Genomic DNA, 18,831 nt, shown 5'->3' on the forward strand with positions numbered 1-18,831 from the left:
TAGGAGTTCAGAAATTGTCATGAGTAAATGCCTTATTCTCAAATGGGGAAAATGTATATTCACAGAGTATCAGGGGTTAATTTATTCTTCTTTCTTAATGTATTCATATGTAACCACTCCCATCCATTACTCCGCCTCATTGATATAAAAGGAGATGTATGCACCTCCTACTCGCTTCTATCTGCAATCATTCAGAGAATATAGAATGCCTACTGTAAATAAATAGTACTTTGTTTTTGAATACTTCGTTCCTGAATTATTTATTGAGTCTGATCCTTAAATCTATGCAACAAAATGGTAGCAGTCGATGGTTAACTGACTCAATAAAAATAAACATGCCAGAGAAAGAAAACTCCAGAAACAAAAGAGAAAGACCCAACACGAGGACACACAATAAAGAAATGGAAACAGATCAAGAAATGATCGATGAATCTACAAATATAATGACAAAAGAATCTGAAAACTACACTACAGACAACGAAGAAGTAATCGATGAACCTAATGATCAAGAAGTGAACAAGATAGAAAACAACGCTCTCAAATCAGAGATACTGAAACTGCTGAAACTCACCGCGAACCTCCAAAACATCATAAAAGACAGCGGAGCAGCGGGAGAAAATCACATCACAGCAACTGAATCTAAAGACCTCAAAATGGTGAGCGAATTGCCTGTAGATGAAAATATAACAAAAAGAAAGACTAACGGTCCCGCGCAAAATTTTGAATGGCAGCCATCTTGGTTTCAACAAACCACTAAGATGAGCGAAACTGAGCCAATCAGAAAACAGAATTCAAAATGTCTAGCGCGAAAAGTCCTGCACAGTGTGAAAAGTAAAAAAGAAAAATTCTACTCCTCAGAAGAATCTGATACAGACATCGAAGAAACTCCAATCGAGCTGCAAATAGAATCAGCCATGAAAACGCTTTTTGCAACCTTTGGTCCAAATCTGAAAATAACAAAAAAATCAACGAAAGCTGCCGATCAAAAAATAAAGAAAAGGCAAGCAAGCAAGCAAACGTCTCAGAATCCACCCGCTTCTACCCGGACGGCAAGAACGCCAACTCCTGAACCCAGAGGACCTTGCAAATACTCGCCAACGCCGCAGATGATTCCAAGTGCCAGAAACCTCAACCAGGACAACTTCGATGAAAGGAAGCAAGCGCCAATCATCGCCTGGACACCCAAAATCGAACCGGAGACCGAGTCATCGGAGGAAGAGCGCTGCGAGGGAGCTACAGCAGCGAGAACCTCTCCCGACAGCTTCAGAAGCGATATGAGCAACGCGCATGCGCAAACACACGCAGACATCTACAGAGGACATGAAGAACATAGAGAACCATTCAGACTAATTCAGCATACCTACACCATTCTGCAACTATCAACATTTACAAGACCATGGACAACCTCCAGTTGTAAGTAATGGAACAAATAATATTGGGAACTTGCCCAATGATTTCCCAAAACTGAGAATAGATGGTATTAATTTACAAGAATGGTGTCAACAACTTCAGGTTGTTTTTCTAAAAGAGAATTTATTATTTTTCATAACTAACCCTCCCAAAAAGCCTTGGACTCTAAAATTGGACTGCCTGCACCACAGAGCATTCTACTTATTAATATCTAGTATATCTCCTGCTATGTATCATAGTATTAAGCATAATCTGACTGTCTCAGAAATTATTCATTGCATGTTTAAATTGCTTCATAGTGAAAGCGTAGCAACCACAACAAGAATGTCTAAAGATTTCTTCTCAGCTAGGATAAAACCTGGGATTACTGTAAGTGAACATTTAATATCACTAAACAAAATCAGAGCAGAACTACATTTAAGGGGAGAAATAATATCAGACCAAACAATGAAAAGTGTTATTATTAATTCATTAGACTCATCATGGGATAACTACATATCACATTTAGACACAATTAATTTGGGATACCTATCCATAGAAAACTTATCAAATAAGGTAATAGCTGAAGATAATCTAAGAAGAAGCCGCTGCAATACACACATAGAACATAGACAAACTAAGAGAGTAGTATTTCAAGAAAAACATCGAGAATCAATTGAATGTTATAATTGTGGATCCAAAGAACATTGTAGAAGAGATTGTCCTAAATTTCTTAGAGAAAGACAAAAACATGACTATAGGAGCAGATATCATAACAGACAATCATCTATTGATAGATATAGATATAGAAACTCGCCAAATTTTAAAAAGTGTAGATGGGGCAGAGATAACTCAGGAGATAGAAAATCTGGATCATTAAATGGATTAGATAAACATACCATAACCAACAAACAAAATTCAAAAGATAATGCCTGGCTCATTGATTCTGGGGCAACTGATCACTCAACACATGATAAGAATATACTATCTTCCTTCATAGAAGATAAATTTGTAATTAAGCTAGCCAATCAAAAAGAAGTCCAAGTTATTGGAAAAGGAAATGTAAATTTACCCGGTCTAGGGAAAATAGAGGGGGTTTTATTAGTACCCGAAGTACCTCATAACATCCTTAGTGTAATAAAGCTAAGCAGAGACTCTGACATAAATATAGTGTTCTCAAAAAGAAAAGCAAATCTAGAGAAAAACAAAACAAATATGGGTAGTGTGGTTATCAAAAGAGGCCTACCATATTTAATCACAGAAGAAAAATGGCTACACAATACTGATTCAAACATGGAAGATGATACTAACATAGAGAATGAAGACAACAGCAATAGTGATAATGAGGAACATGAAACAAACCATAATCACAAAAACACATCTATTGGTGATACACTCAATAACAAAAAACCTACGATTGGAAAACCAATTCACGATGAATGTGCACATATATTACATAGAAAATTAGGACATGCTAGTTTTCCTGTAGTACAAAAAATGATTGAACATGCTGAAGGTGTTAAAATAAAAAATTGTAAAAATTATTTGGAATGTTCAGTATGTAAGTCCTCAAAACTCAGAACTAATCCCAAGCCAAAAAGGGCAACAAGATCATCTAATCACATTTTTGATCTGGTACATATGGATCTAGTTGGTCCATTAACCCCATCAATCACATATAAAAAACGATATTTTCTAACTATTGTAGACGACTATAGTCGTTATGGGTTTGTCTATACTTTAAAACACAAAGATGAAACATTTCAAAAATTTAAAGAGTTTTATAAACATGTAGAAACACAACACAATATTAAAATAAAACAAATCATGACAGACAGGGGATCTGAATTCATGTCAAAAGAATTCTCCCAATGGCTAAAAGACAAAGGAATGTTACACTTCACATCTAGCCCTTTCTCTGCATTCCAAAATGGAGTGGTAGAATGAAAGAACTCGACACTACAAACCATGATTAGATGCACATTAGAAGATGCTGGCTTAGGAAAACAATTCTGGTCAGAAGCCTTATTATATTCCAATTATACTCAAAACAGAACTTGGTCCAGCATCATAAATAAAACACCATATGAACTAATGTACAATAGAAAACCTAAGATAACACACATGCACATATTTGGAGTCACAGCAGATGTACACATACCAAAACAATTGAGACGTAAAGGAGAGAACGTATCCAGAAGACTTAGATTCATGGGATACGAGACAGGCACAAAAGGGTACAGATTTATTGATAATAACAACAGATTCATAATTTCTAGAACAGCTGTATTTCATGAACAGGCCAATTGGTCTAAGATACATCTTAATGAGATATTTCCAATTACAAAGGCAGACATTAAATATCAAGACAAAAATAAAAACAGATTCATTAACCAAAAAGGAAGCAAGATACCTACACGATAACGATAGCAAACCAGAAAAAACAATCAGATGTAACAGAAATCAGGTACCAAGTAAATATAAGGATTACATAATGTACATGAACAATGAAACATCAACACCCAACACATACGAGGAAGTATTAAAGCTCCCCATTGAAGAAAGAAAAAAATGGGAATTAGCCATGGCCAAAGAAATGGACAGTTTGCGAGAATGTATTCACACCAACTCCTGCACCTAAGGACAAAACAATTATAGGCACCAGATGGATATTCAAAATTAAAAATCTAGAAGAAGGCAACACATTATATAAAGCTAGATTAGTTGCACAAGGTTACGCTCAAAAGTATCCTGAGGATTACACAGACACATACTCTCCCACTGTAAGGACTGAGAGCGTTAAGACAGCTTTAGTTATAGCATCTGCACTTAATCTTGATGTCTTTCAATATGATATACAAACTGCATATTTACATGCAAAGCTCGATAAAGAGATATATGTAAGAGCACCTCACAACCAATACACAAACAAAAATGAAACTTGGTTATTGAACAAAAGTTTGTACGGACTAAAGCAATCCGGCAAACGTTGGTATGAATGTTTGGTTAATGTACTCAAAACTATGAATTTCAATGCCACAACTGCAGACAATTGTTTCTTTGTTAAAAAAGAAGGTGACTCATTAGAATTCGTGTTAATTTATGTGGATGACATTTTATATATTGGTAAACATAAAGAGAAAAGAGATACATTTGTAACAAAACTAAATGAACATTTTTCTTTAAAATCACTGGGAAAGGTAAATAAATATCTTGGAGTTCAAATCAGTAAGACAAAAAAAGGATTTAAATTATTCTCAAAAAGATAAAATTATAGAGCTCCTGAATAAATGTAATTTAAATGATGCTAAACCTTGTGATACTCCAATGCAAGCCGATTTTCTAAGAAACATGGATGAATCATCCCCTGAATTTAAAGATAATACACTTTACAGATCAGTTATTGGTTCCCTTTTGTATATATCTAATTGGACTAGACCTGATATTACCTTACCCCTTAATCTGTTATCCAGATATGTTAGTAAACCCTTAATGTATCATTGGGAAGCCATTAAACGAGTATTAAGGTATTTAAAGCACAGCTTAGACTTCTGCCTACTATTGGAACCCAATAATGTTAAAGAACCCATTCTTATTTGTTACGCTGATGCAGATTGGGCAGGTGACACTAAGTGCAGAAAAAGCACCTCAGGTTATATATTCTTTCTTAACAATTGTCCGGTCTACTGGTATACAGGGAAACAAGATTTAGTAGCCACATCAACAACTGAGGCAGAATATGTTTGTTTGTCTAAAGCTTCCAATAATCTTGTATGGTTTAATGACTTATTATCAGATGTTTGGAAAAATCCTTCATTACCATTTATCATACATGAAGATAACAAAGCTGCTATAGAAATATCTAGATCTGATGCTATTGGTCAAAGATCCAGGCATATGGATATCAAATTCAAACACGTAAGACAATTATCTCGAGACGGATTCATTAAAGCCATTCACTGCGAAACCTCAGAACAAATAGCTGACATATTAACTAAGCCTTTGCAATCTAAACAACACAAATATTTAACTTCTAAATTACAAGTTTTATATTGTTCTGAATCTGAATGTAATTATTGTTGTATGTCGAATCGGCATTTAGAGGGGGATTTGTCACGAGTAAATGCCTTATTATCAAATGGGGAAAATGTATATTCACAGAGTATCAGGGGTTAATTTATTCTTCTTTCTTAATGTATTCATATGTAACCACTCCCATCCATTACTCCGCCTCATTGATATAAAAGGAGATGTATGCACCTCCTACTCGCTTCTATCTGCAATCATTCAGAGAATATAGAATGCCTACTGTAAATAAATAGTACTTTGTTTTTGAATACTTCGTTCCTGAATTATTTATTGAGTCTGATCCTTAAATCTATGCAACAGAAATAAGTGATTTACTACCTGTAAGATCTTGCTGCTGCATGATGTCACTTGGCATGTTTACATTTTATGACCTGCAACTTCTCCAGAATCCAAATATAACAATTTCCTCTTAAAACTCCAGCTGAATTTTTCCGGCCTCCCATGATAGAGCATCAACAACTGTTTGTCTTTGGCTTTGCCTGTGCCTTCTCTGTCAAATTAAGCCATGCATCCCCAATCTGCAAGGGTTCCTCAGTGGAAGTGGAAGGTTTTTTTTTCAGCAATAAACGTGGTCTGAGATGTTGCAGGAATGGCAACAGGTTTGTTACTGTAAGTTCTGACCTTGTGGTGTTATAGCTGCCAATGTATCCGCAAGAAGAACTGAATTAATTCTTGCCTTGTGCACAGACATTGTAGTTTCTGATAACTTGTGAAGAATCTCATCTACCAACCCTTCCTAAAATTGGTCATTCAGGGCAACTTCATTCTACAAAGTGTGTTTTTGAAGGAAGAACTTGGAAAGGGATAGAATAGAATAGAATAGAATAGAATAGAATAGAATAGAATAGAATAGAATAGAATAGAATAGAATAGAATAGAATAGAATAGAATAGAATAGAATAGAATAGAATAGAATAGAATAGAATAACAGATTTGGAAGGGACCTTGGAGGTTTTCTTGTCCAACCCCCTGCTTAGGCAGGAAACCGTATAGCATTTCAGACTAATGGTTGTCCAATCTTTTCTTAAAAACTTCCAGTGTTGGAGTATTTGCAACTTCTGGAGGCAAGTTGTTCCATTTATTAAATTGTTCTGTCAGGAAATTTCTCCTTGTAAAGTTAGTCCATGGTTCAAGAGCAGGATCAGGGTTTAAAATTCAAGAGTGAAATTCATACACAGGGATCACATCTGAGCATTAAATGTCATTTCCAGCAAAGAAAAGAGAGGGAACCCACAGCCTCTTCTACCAACTGTCACTCCTCGGAATGTGGCTGCAGCCAACTGTCGCTGATCGGAATCTTGACTCTGTTGCTAGGCAACTAACCTAATAAACCTCCCTTCTCTTCTCCTTCCTCCTGGGCCATGTCAAGTCAACACCTCAAGAGCCCAAAGGGGGGAAAACATAGAGGGAAAATGGCAACCTTGTCTTGTTCGCTTCTGGATATCCCTTGGTTTAATTAGATCACCATTAAACATCATTCTGAAATGTAGATATTGATTTCATTCCTTCAATAAAATTATCTCCAAAGTCCCTACCTTCAGACCCTAATTTGAAATTTCTCAAAAGCTTTCTCTGCGTCTAAGAAGATTAACACAGCTTGTTTTTCATTACATTGTGTGTAAATATTCTATTTCATCCACTACAATTCTTGCCTTGTCTTTTGTCTTTTATGTAACAATGGACTTCGATCTTCATGAGTAAATTCTTCAAAAATATTTTTAATCTATCAGCCAAAGCTTATGTAAACAGTTTATAATCACCATTTAGTAGGGAAATTGGTCATATATATGTTTTTCCTCTAGCCAGGTTTTTCCTACGTAACCAAGGTTTTTTCTGCAGCCCTAGCTCAGTAGAATCACATCCACTCGTTTCTCGATTCTCAAAAAAAACCTTGGCTACGTAGGGAAAACCTGGCTAGAAGAAACACACACACACACACACACACACATATATACACACACACACACACACACACACACACACACACACACCTATACAAGTGTTTCTTGGAAGTTTAGGCTTTGTGATTATCATTTTAAAATGTGATATTAGGACTTCTAAGATCTCTTTTACACTTTTAACATAATCCTAACCCTAACCCTAATGTCAGGAGAACATTTATTTTTCTTCCTGACCAAGGCCATTTTTTATTTATTTATTTTTTTGGTATAGGAATACATGTCTTTTCAGCACAAAACAACAGAGAGTTCTTGAACACAGTTTTTGAAGGTTTTAAAAAAGATACCCAGCCCGAAAAGAGTAACGTAATCCATTAATTTGCCACTTAGGGAATGTTATTTAAAATCCATAATTTCCACTGTTCAATGTAACTGAGCATGTAATCAATTCCTTTTATTTATCGTGTTTATTTATACACTGTCCATCTTGGTAAGAGGTAACTCTAGGTGGCTTACAGTCCAGAAAAAAAAAAACAAGATAAAACATTCCACACTAAAATAAAAAAGATATTAAAAATAAAATTGACTTTTAGAGTTCAATCACTTGCTTTCTGATGTAATACACATAACAAATGATACATACAATACGTTAGCGCCCTCTCTGATGGCATGTGAGCCGTCATCCCAGTTCAGTTCTGTTGTGCATGCACGCATGCCTCCCACCAGCCATCTGGTCTTCGGATCTCTGCCACACATGTGTGTGTGTGGGGCACTCAGTCCAGAAAAGGTTAGCCATCACTGCTATAGATGTTCTCTAGGTGTCTCCAATAACATTTACTAAAATTGGGAAAATAGAAGGGATGCATAAGAATTTCTTCCAAGGATGCTGGCATAATTTCCTCTACCACAAAGTATTAAGAATATCTTGGATACAGAGGGTTAACCACCTCTCCCAGTTATCCTCAAAAGAACAGAACGGGCAAGGATCCAGCCTCCAAGAACCTGAGGACATCAAGAAAGTTGACTGCTCCATTTCATGGAAACTATGGACTGAATCCCAGAAAATGTAGCCTGTAATACCCCAATCACTACCAAAGACTCTGTTCGCACAGAGTTCAGACTGAAGGAATTCTGAGAGATATCACCAGAAAAATGTTTGAATAATTTGTCACAGCAATCAAATAAAACTTCTGTGGACCACCTCTTATCCAAGAGAGAATTGATCATCTGGAACAAGACCATCAGATCTTAATAACTGGCCAATGCAATAAGGGAGGAGATATAAGAAGCTGTTACCTCTCTTACTGGCCTGGATGGACCTGAATATGATAATAGACCTGTGCTTGATCAGATTCACTCATTTTTATGAAACATAAATGATGCCTAGAGCACAGAAAAATAAAGACTAATTTATCCCTCTGTGCTGTAGGCATCATTGATGTTTCCATATATTTCACAAAAAGACAAGTTGTCAGCCATTTTTTAGCTAAATCGTTTAACTGGTATTCCTGGAAAGCAGGCACACTCCTGTGGAGCTCTCTTTCCATTTTAGAAATAAAAACCACTCCTGCTCTCTTGGGAATTTAGTCTCATGATTGTTTTTGTTTGTTTGTTTGTTTGTTTGTTTGTTTGTTTGTTTGTCAAACATGCACAAGATAGCAGGTATAAGTATAAACATGGACATGAACAAGGAATGAATACAAATAAGTGGGGACAGTAGGACAGGGATGGTAGGCACCCCTACATAACCCCTACATGACCCCATGGGAGTCTGACAACAGCCAATAGAATACATGTTTTTGTTCAGGAACAGGAAACTCAAGTGCAAAGCTCGAGAGAAGGTATAAAAAAATTCCACACTCAATTCCTTGTGGTCACCTGTGTGTAAAAAAAAGAAAAGCAAAATGCACCAACTTCCAATTGTCTTTGGCACAGTCGAAGATAACAATGTTACAACTACAACCGTTTGCTTTTACACAACAGTATGTGCCATCCATTTCTATAACAATCCATTTCTATAACAATCCATTTCTATAACAATAAGCCTCTAGTTTGAAATTGCTTCTGGACTTGAGGGGAAAAAAAAGAAAAAAAAAACAAATTGAAGAGTTTTTTAAGGGCCCTACGTAAATGCACTATTGTCCCTGTCACATTTTTTTTTATTTTGTTCATTCAAATTTCTAATCACATTAGTTAATTGTTCATTCACCCTGGCAGAAACATGCATTGATTACTGTTTTTGTGTTGCCCCCTCCCCCCAAGACACTGCCTCCCATTGTCTGCAGTTCACAAATAAGATTGACTTAAATTGTCCTTAGCTCCATCTTAGGTTTTTTCCTCCTTTTTGCAGTATTAAACAAGGGCAGGTTCAAGTCGCATCATAGCTGCAGGCTTTGTCACTCATGACTGAGAATGGAAGGCAATAAAAAAACTTAATTTTGCGAAGCTTCTGCTCCGGTAACAGTATACTGCAAACCAGGGCATACAAAACCTTTGCCAGACCAATTCTTGAATACAGCTCGTCTGCCTGGAATCCACATTGTATAATGGACATTAATACAATCAAATGAGTCTGGAGGTATTTCATGAGAATAGCACTCCGCTCCTCTTCTTGCAATAGGATACCCTATGCCACCAGACTTGAAATTTTGGGCCTGGACAACCTAGAACTACGCTGCCTACGATCTGACCTAAGCTTAGTACACAAAATTGTCTCCTACAACATCCTATCTGTCAATGACTACTTCCGCTTCAACCGCAATAATACAAGGGCAAACATTAGATACAAACCTATAGTAAATTGCTCCAAATTGGATTGCAGAAAATACAACTTCAGTAACAGAGTGGTCAATGCCTGGAATGCTCTACCTGACTCTGCTGTTACATCCTCAATCCCCCATAACTTTAAACTGTCTACCGTGGATCTAACCCCATTCCTAAAAGGTCTGTAAGGGGCATGGATAAGCACACCAGTGTGCCTACCGTCCCCGTCCTACTGTTTCCATTTTTCGTACTCATTTCTTATGTTTATACTTATACCTGTTTATACTTATATGTTTATATGTTATGTATACACTTATACTTATTTTCTCATACATGTTAGACAAAATAAGTAAAAAAAAATAAAAATAAATAAATTGTAGAAGCACATGCAGAACTGCCTCAAGCCCCCAACTCACATACAAAATGGATGGCCAAAAGCTCCATGTTCTTTTTGGCATTCTGACTGTCTGTTGTGGACCTCTGTAGACTTCTCCTCTCCTTGGGCACCTGCCTGTTGACTCACTCAGAGTTTAGAGAGTTGATGGTTCTCCTTAGTGCCATTATCCAAATCATAGTGTTTTAGGTGTTGTTTTGATGCTAAATCCCTAAAGACATTTCGGAAAACTTGTGGATGTCTCACACAAACTCAGCCATAACATGTTTTCACCTTGATCCCACATCAAAGCCTTGTTGGCGAACATCTTTGCATTGGGACACCTTGGGGGCAGAAATGGCTCTGGAGAAAGAGAACACGTGTGGAGGCTTTAAGGAGAGGCAGGTACTGCATTTGTTCTCCTGGCCCTCAGATGTGAAGCCTTGGCTTGACTCTGGATTAAGAAACACCCAAAGTTCTCTCTTGGAAGAAGGTTTTGGTTTCCCCCACCTCTTCATGCCATTATTTCTTCAAAACAGATGCAAAGCTGGAGACACCATCAGTAACACAAGTCATGTTGCTGCTTCTGCTGCCCCAGGCAGTCTTGGTGGGTCTCAAAGCCAAATGTCCTCAGACTCTGAGGAAGAATGAGGTGGACACAGGAAACCATTACAAGCCAGGAGAATTGCTCATTGGCGGCATAGTCTCTGCAACAAAGGCTGACTTTGAATACCTTCTCTTCAATAAACCTCCTTTAACTGAATTATTTCCGTAAGTCAAATTTCACGCATGGCATGAGAACCACTCTGTTCCTCTCTGATTTCTAAAATTTCAGCCTCCTCTCTTACAATGAATGGTCCCTTTGATCTATGAACTTTTCTCTCTTTCTCTCTCATTTTGTCCATGGGGAACCAATTTTCACTCTACCATTGATATTTTTTTATTCATTTTTATTTGTATTCATTTATGTATTTTGTCCAGCATGTATTTGATAACAGATACAAGTGGAAACATGATTACAAATACATGAAATGGATACAAATAAAGGAAAGATTAGGACAGGGACGGTAGGGACACTGGTGCGTTTATGCATGTCCCTTAAAGACCTCTTAGCAATGGGGTGAGGTCTACAGTAGACAGTCTAAGGTTAAAGTATTGGGGGTTTGGGGAAGAAACCAGAGTCAGGTAGTGCATTCCAGGCATTGACAACTCTGTTTCTGAAATCATATTTTCTGCAATTGAGTTTGGATTGGTTTACCATGAGTTTGTATCTATTGTGTGCTCTTGTATTGTTTTGGTTGAAGCTGAAATAGTCATTGACAGGTAAGACATTGTAGCGGATGATTTTATGTACTAAGATTAGGTCAGACCGAAGACGGTGAAGTTCTAAGCTGTCTAAATCCAATTATTTCAAGTCTGGTGGCATAAGGTATTCTGTTGTGAGCAGAGGAGTGGAAGACACTTCTCATGAAATATCTCTGGACTTGTTTGATTGTATTAATGTCCAATATGCAGTGCGGTTCCAGACAGATTTGAAATGCCTGAGTTGAAATTCTCAAGTAAATCATTAGATCTTTTTTTTTTTTTTGACTTTGAAACACAGCTGGACTGTGGATGGAGAAGAGATGATGGCTGTTCTCATCTACTGCTTCCTTGCTTCATCAAGGGGTCAACGTGGGTACAAAAATGCAGTAATTTTTCTCTGCAGTAACAATTTTTTTTTCTCCATGATTTTTATTCTGAACCAGAATTCACTAAGTAAAAGAAAGAATCCCAGGTCACAATTGCATTTCCATACATGGGTGAAACTCAGTTGGAATCTCTGAGCAATGAATTAGAAAGTATGGATTTTGTATATAATAAATGCAACAGGATCTTTTTTTGATTCCTTCCTTTTCTTTTCTTCTTAGAGTTCAACTTTTATTCTACAGAAATTTCTTATGAAATATCAAAGAAAAATAAGCCAAAGTTAACAATCACTTGATTACTTCAGACATAAGATGCATTCATCATCTTAAAATAAAATATATTGCAAGACCCCCATTGCTCCATTCAAATAGCAGAGACAGTTTTTGGAAATAATCCATTCAAATATATAATGAAATGCTCTCAAACATCTTAGTCTTGGGTGGATTAAAATATTATTGTTCAAAAAGGTTTATTAAATGTTATTTCCACTGATTACATTTCAATATATTCATTGCTTTCAGGAGAGCACCAACAGAGCACTGGAAATTGCTGTCCTTCCTTATCACCATCCAAGAAATCAACCAGAATCCCAACATTTCGTTCAATGTCACTCTGGGTTATAACATCTATGACAATTATTTCAGTGCACAAATGACTTCAGAGGCTTTGCTGGACCTGCTTTCGGAGGGGGAGGTCAATGTTCCCAACTACAGCTGTGGAAGACAAAGAAACACAGTGGCTGTTCTCGAAGAGGCTGATACTGACATCTCCATCCAGATGTCAACCATATTAGACACCCACAAAATCCCTCAGGTGTGTTTTTGCTGAGAAGATAAATTTTTAGTCATGCAACTTTCAGGCGCTTTTACATCTTCTGTTATGAATGAAGAGCATAGTTCTAGTATAGGAATTTTGTAGAGTAAGGATGAAGGTTCCATCGAATGGGAGATAAGAATTTGAATAGACAAGAATCCCCTGCATGGCACTCTTACTGCAGATTTTGCATATCTACTGGCCATTGACAAGAACAAAATGCTACACTGAAGTGAGAAGAGAAGCAAAGTAAAAGTAAAATGACCAAAGAATCCCTACAAAAGTGGACAATTCCTCCATTAGGGCTAGATGTTTGGTTTTATGGGTTTATAGAGTTTCCTTTCTTTCCTTTTCAGATCAGTCATAGTTTTATTTCCCAGATTCCAAGTGATAAAACTCAGTTTCCATTCTTCTACCCAATGCTCCCACCTGAAGGAGTCCAGTATCCAGGGATGGTGAAGCTGGTCCTCTATTTCAGGTGGACCTTGGTGGGTCTCCTTGCTCCAGACACTGAGAATGGACAAAGGTTCATGAGGACATTGTCTTCCATGCTGATAAAGAATGGCATTTGCCCAGTTTTATCACAATCCTTTCCCCCAGATTTTCAAAAACTATTTGTAGACTTGTATCTATACCAAAATTGGAGAAAGGTGAAAGTCTTTTTTTATAGTGCAGACATGAATACATTCAATATAGGATTTGTAATTATGCATCATATATTTGAAAGGCTTACTGAACCTCTTAGAGGAAAAATCCTGATCACCACAACCCGTTGGGACTTCACAACCAGTATTTACTGGGCAGATGATTACTTTCCCACTGAAGGCATCCATAGCATCTTTTCCTTTCTTATGAAGAAAAATCAAATGATAAAGAATGATGGATATCTGCAGTCAGATTCCACCATGGAAATTTTTGCAAAGAACTCCTTCCTGTGTTCTTACACCAAGGATGCCTTTTCGGTAAAACTCTGGAGACGATGCAAAGAGAGAGAAGAACTGGAGGTTCTGAGAAAAGTGGAGATGGATCCTGTTCTGGCTCTGGACAGTTATTTCATTTACAACACAATCTGGGCTGTGGCACGGGCCATAAATGCCGCTTATTTATCCAGTTCCAGGAGGACAACATATAAAGGGCATCAAAACATGAAAAATCAAATGCTGAAAGCATGGCAGGTATTTCTTTTCTATCACACATCTCTCCATTGCAGTTGAGAATCAATTTTTATAATTGTAAGAACCATGTAGTGATTCTGATGGCTAGTAATAATTTATTTTGAAAATAAAAATTAAATTCAATTCTAAATTCAATTCACAGGAGCATTACTGTGCCCCCCAGAGTCTAAAAAAGTGTGCTGTGCATATTAAGCCGACTAACACTAGTCCCAAAGATGCTTTTTCAAGAGGCAACTGAACTTTCTTGTTTTTCTTTGAAGATGTTTCACTTCTCATCCAAGAAGCTTTTTCAGCTCTGACTGGATGGTGACAATGGAAGGATTTATATTCTTTGCATACAGTTAGTCTTTTGCATTATTTTAGAGAGTCGTTAAGGCCACTTGGAGGTTTACCTGTGTCCTCAGGGTCTTGAGTAGTGCAAATGGGTATGGAGCCTTCTTGGAACAGCTGAAAGGACTGTGTTGTAGACTGCAGATAGATGGTGTCATATCCCTCCCCCTCTGTTGAGAGAGGGATGTTCAATTTTTGACATAGATGGCCTTTTTGACCCCTTTTTCAAACCATCATCCTCTCTGTTCAAAATGTGGATTTTGCTTTCTTCAAAAGACTGGCCTTTGTCTTTTAAATACAGATGGATTGTTGAATCTTGTCCTGTTGGGTTTGTTCTCCTATGTTGTGCCATGCATTTATGAAGTGGTTGTTTTGTTTTCCCAATGTAGAGGGGATCCTGTTAACATTCCCCAATGTTAACAAGATTGTTTCTGTGTGGGAGATTTGATTTAATTTTGGCTTCAGTATTCAGATCCTTGTTCCAGCTCAATTGAAGGAGTCTTGCCAGAAAGCTTTCTGTGTCTAATGTAACACTGCCCATTTTCTCTTCCATTCCAGCTTCATCTTTTCCTTCGAACCACTCAGTTTTATAATAATTGTATTGATGGGGTATATTTGAATGAGAATGGATTGCTGGTAGCAGACCTGGACATTGTGAACTGGATGATTTTCTCCAATATGTCTGTCAGCAGAGTGACCATTGGGAGTCTAGAAAGACAGGGATCCTTGGATTTCAAGTTGATGATGAACCTGAATGCTACTGCAAAGATGGAAATGCTGAACAAGGTGGGGAAAAGACAAAAGAGAACAGAATACCAGAGTTGGAAGGGACCTTGGAGGTCTTCTAATCTAGCCCCCTGCTTAGGCAGAAAACCCTAAACCACTACAGAATTTAATCTGTCCTTCCTGAAGGTTTTACCAAGAGGATTGCAGAGTTGGGACAAGGATTTCATCTGAGTTCTCCGAGAGGAAACATATTCATTGGTTACATGTTCAGGTGTCTCAGAAAAATATCCTTAACTATTCCAGTTAACTGTCTATCAGTTAAATCTTGCTGTGAGGCAGCAAGATTTAAATTTTGGGGCAACATGAATCATTTCACCAAAGCAGAACATCCATCCAACTTTACTTACAGTATGTACACTGAAAATGTACACTAAACAAAATATGAAATTCTAGAAGGAATGCAGAGAAGAGGAACAAAGAAGATTAGGGGACTGTATGACTGTATGATCAATAGTTTTGGAAACTGGGAATGTCTAGTCTAACAAAAAGGACTAGAGGGTGACATGATAGTAGTCTCCCAATATTTGAAGGGCTGTCACAGAGAAGATGGTGTCAACCTTATCTTCAAAACAGAGGGCAAGACGAGAAGTAACAGATGGAAACTTATCAAAGAGAGATCCAAGCTGGAATTAAGGAGAAATTTCCCATCGGTAAGAACACTTAATTAGTAGAACAGCTTGCCTCCAGAAGTTGTGGGTTCTCCACAACAGGATGTTTTAAAGAAGAAATTGGACAGCCATTTGTCCAGAATGGTATAAAGTCTTCTGCTTGAGCAGGACTGGACTGGACTAGAAGACCACCAAAGTCCTTTCCAACTCTGTTATTCTGTATTGTGTAAAAATTATGTGTGAGAAACATTAGAAGATAAATAGGCAATGAGCAATCAAATCAGTATGATGAGCTCCAACTTTTTTTTTTTTAAGGCTTTGAATTTAGCAAAGCTAAGCCTTCAATTGGAGATCCCCAACTTTTCTTTTTACCTGTTTAGGAAATACAGTAAATCATGCTTTGGATGTTATTTCTTTCTCTCTCTGCCCAGCCCCTGCCCCCTTCCAGGTGTGTGGAAAGCTGCCCTCCAGGATTCATGAAGGTGGCTCAGGAAGGGAAGCCCATCTGCTGTTACAATTGTCGTCCATGTGCAGAAGGAACCATCTCCACCGTGGAAGGTGGGTGATGGCAGGAGAAAGTCTTTTTGGGAGGAGAATGACCCTGACATTTTCCATGAGCATGCATTTTTGAAGACTTGGCCAGAGTGGGCCCCATCCCTTTGAATTTTGATCAAAATATGCATTTATTTCATTTATTTCATACCGAATAATAAGAAATTATCTTGGAGGTATGCTGGTATGCTGGTCAAGTAAACTGGGTTACCAATTATGGATAAAGGTACAGGATAAGTGAGAGTTGAGTACTATGAGACAGGTGACATCTCTTGTTCTTCATTTTTTACATCACATCTTCCATGTTTCATATTACCGTTTACCTCATTGCTCTGAATAGTGAGATTTTTTTTCATATCCCAGTATATATTGATTGAATCTTGATTGGGTCTTTGGAAGGGGATTGATCAGATTGTTCCAAGTATCCATGTTTGGTAGGAACCACAGCAGTGGTGGGTTCCTCCCGGTTTGGCCCGGTTTAACCAAGCCAGTAGTGGTGACGATATGATGTCACCAAACCGGTTCTCTTTCTTCGGGAGCTGGGCCCTCCCACCCCCTCCACCACCACCCACCCCCTCCACCACCACCCACCCTCTCTGCCCCCGCATTATTCTTACCTTTTATTTGGCCTTGCCCCCAATCTATTCGCTGCCTCCCGAGTCCCACCTGATTGGCTAGAAGGAAAAAAAACTGTTTAAACTCTTGCCACGGGGCTTCAAAGGGCCGCCCTACAGCTGATCAGTGTTAAAAGACAGTGTGGTGGTAGACCAGTGCGCTCGAAAAACAAATGGGTAGACTGGTGCCTCAAAAAACAAATGAGTAGACCGGTGCCTCCAAAAACAATTGAGTAGACCAGAACGCTCCAAGAACAAATGGGTAGACTGGTACAGCTCTGCAAGCAGTTAAAAGCCTGGTAGACCAGTACCTCGGCTAAATCCTAAAGAATTCACATGACCATCAAGCCACGCTCACAAAATAAGCCACGCTCACAGAACCGGTAGTAAAAAAAAATAGAACCCAACCCTGAACCCTGAACTACAGCCACAGTTTAGAGTTTCAAATTTCCTCACAACCCAAGAGTCACACAACCCACTTCTTGCTATGATCACTATCCAGACAACTCACAAAACTGGGAAATCTGATGAACTAAATTGACAGTTTCAATCAGAATAGAACTGGATGCATTTTATTAAAGGACATGTTAAAGGGGGATCCTACTCTTGCTCTTTTTCAGATGCAGACAAATGTATCCAATGTCCAGAAGATCAACATCCAAATATCAGTCGAGTTCAATGTATTCCCAAAATGAAAAGCTATCTTTCTTATAAGGAAAATCTGGGGATTATTTTGACTGCCATTGCCTTGTTCCTCTCTTTAATCACAGGCTTTGGCTTGTGGATCTTCATTAAATTCCTGGAAACACCAATTGTCAAAGCCAACAACCGGGACCTCTCCTATATCCTTCTGGTCTCCCTCTTGCTTTCCATCTTGACTTCCTTCCTATTCATTGGCCAGCCAAGGAGAATAACCTGCCTCCTCCGACAAACAGCTTTCAGCATTATCTTCTCAATTGCCATTTCTTCAATCTTGGCCAAAACGATCACGGTGGTGTTAGCCTTCTTGGCCACAAAACCAGGGAATAAAGTGCAGAGATGGCTGGGGAAGAGCTTGGCCAATTCCATTGTCCTTTCTTGTTCTGGTCTCCAAGTTATCATCTGCAGCATCTAGTTGGGAGCTTCCCCCCCATTTCCTGACTCTGACGTGCACTCCCAACCTAGAGAGATCATCCTACAATGCAATCAAGGTTCTGTCTCCATGTTTTATGTTGCCCTTGGGTACATGGGCTTCCTGTCTGCTGTCTGTTTCACGGTGGCTTTTCTGGCCAGGAATCTCCCAGGGGCCTTCAACGAGGCCAAGCTGATCTCCTTCAGCATGCTGGTCTTCTGCAGTGTCTGGGTGTCCTTTGTGCCAGCCTACCTGAGCACCAAGGGGAAATACACGGTGGCTGTTCAGGTCTTCTCCATTTTAGCCTCCAGTGCTGGTCTGCTGGTCTGCATCTTCAGCCCCAAATGCTACATTATCATTTTTAGACCAGATCTGAATACCAAAGAATATTTGATGTCAAAATAAATAAATGTCATTTAGAAAGCTTGATTAATGGGCTTTGATCATTTAATCAGTGATGGGATTCAAATAATTTAACAACCAGTTCTCTGCGCTAATGACTGGATTGCTGGATGTGGCCATGGTGGGCGTGGCTAGGGGGTGTGACAGATAGCACTCGGCCTCCTGCACAGCCCCTGGGACCAAAAATAGGCCCTGGGGGGAAACACCCCCTATGCCCCATTTTGGGCCTAGGAGGCCTC

General features: G+C 38.4%; 1 pseudogene; it reads left to right on the plus strand.

The window, feature by feature from the left end:
* Window positions 1-17,681: 17,681 nt before the first annotated feature.
* LOC148115948 (vomeronasal type-2 receptor 26-like) lies at window positions 17,682-18,619 on the plus strand (annotated as a pseudogene).
* The last annotated feature ends 212 nt before the right edge of the window (window positions 18,620-18,831 follow it).

This window comes from Pantherophis guttatus, chromosome 2 (genome assembly GCF_059756535.1).
Source record: "Pantherophis guttatus breed Tessera chromosome 2, ASM5975653v1, whole genome shotgun sequence".
NCBI classification, from domain to species: Eukaryota; Metazoa; Chordata; class Lepidosauria; order Squamata; family Colubridae; genus Pantherophis; species Pantherophis guttatus.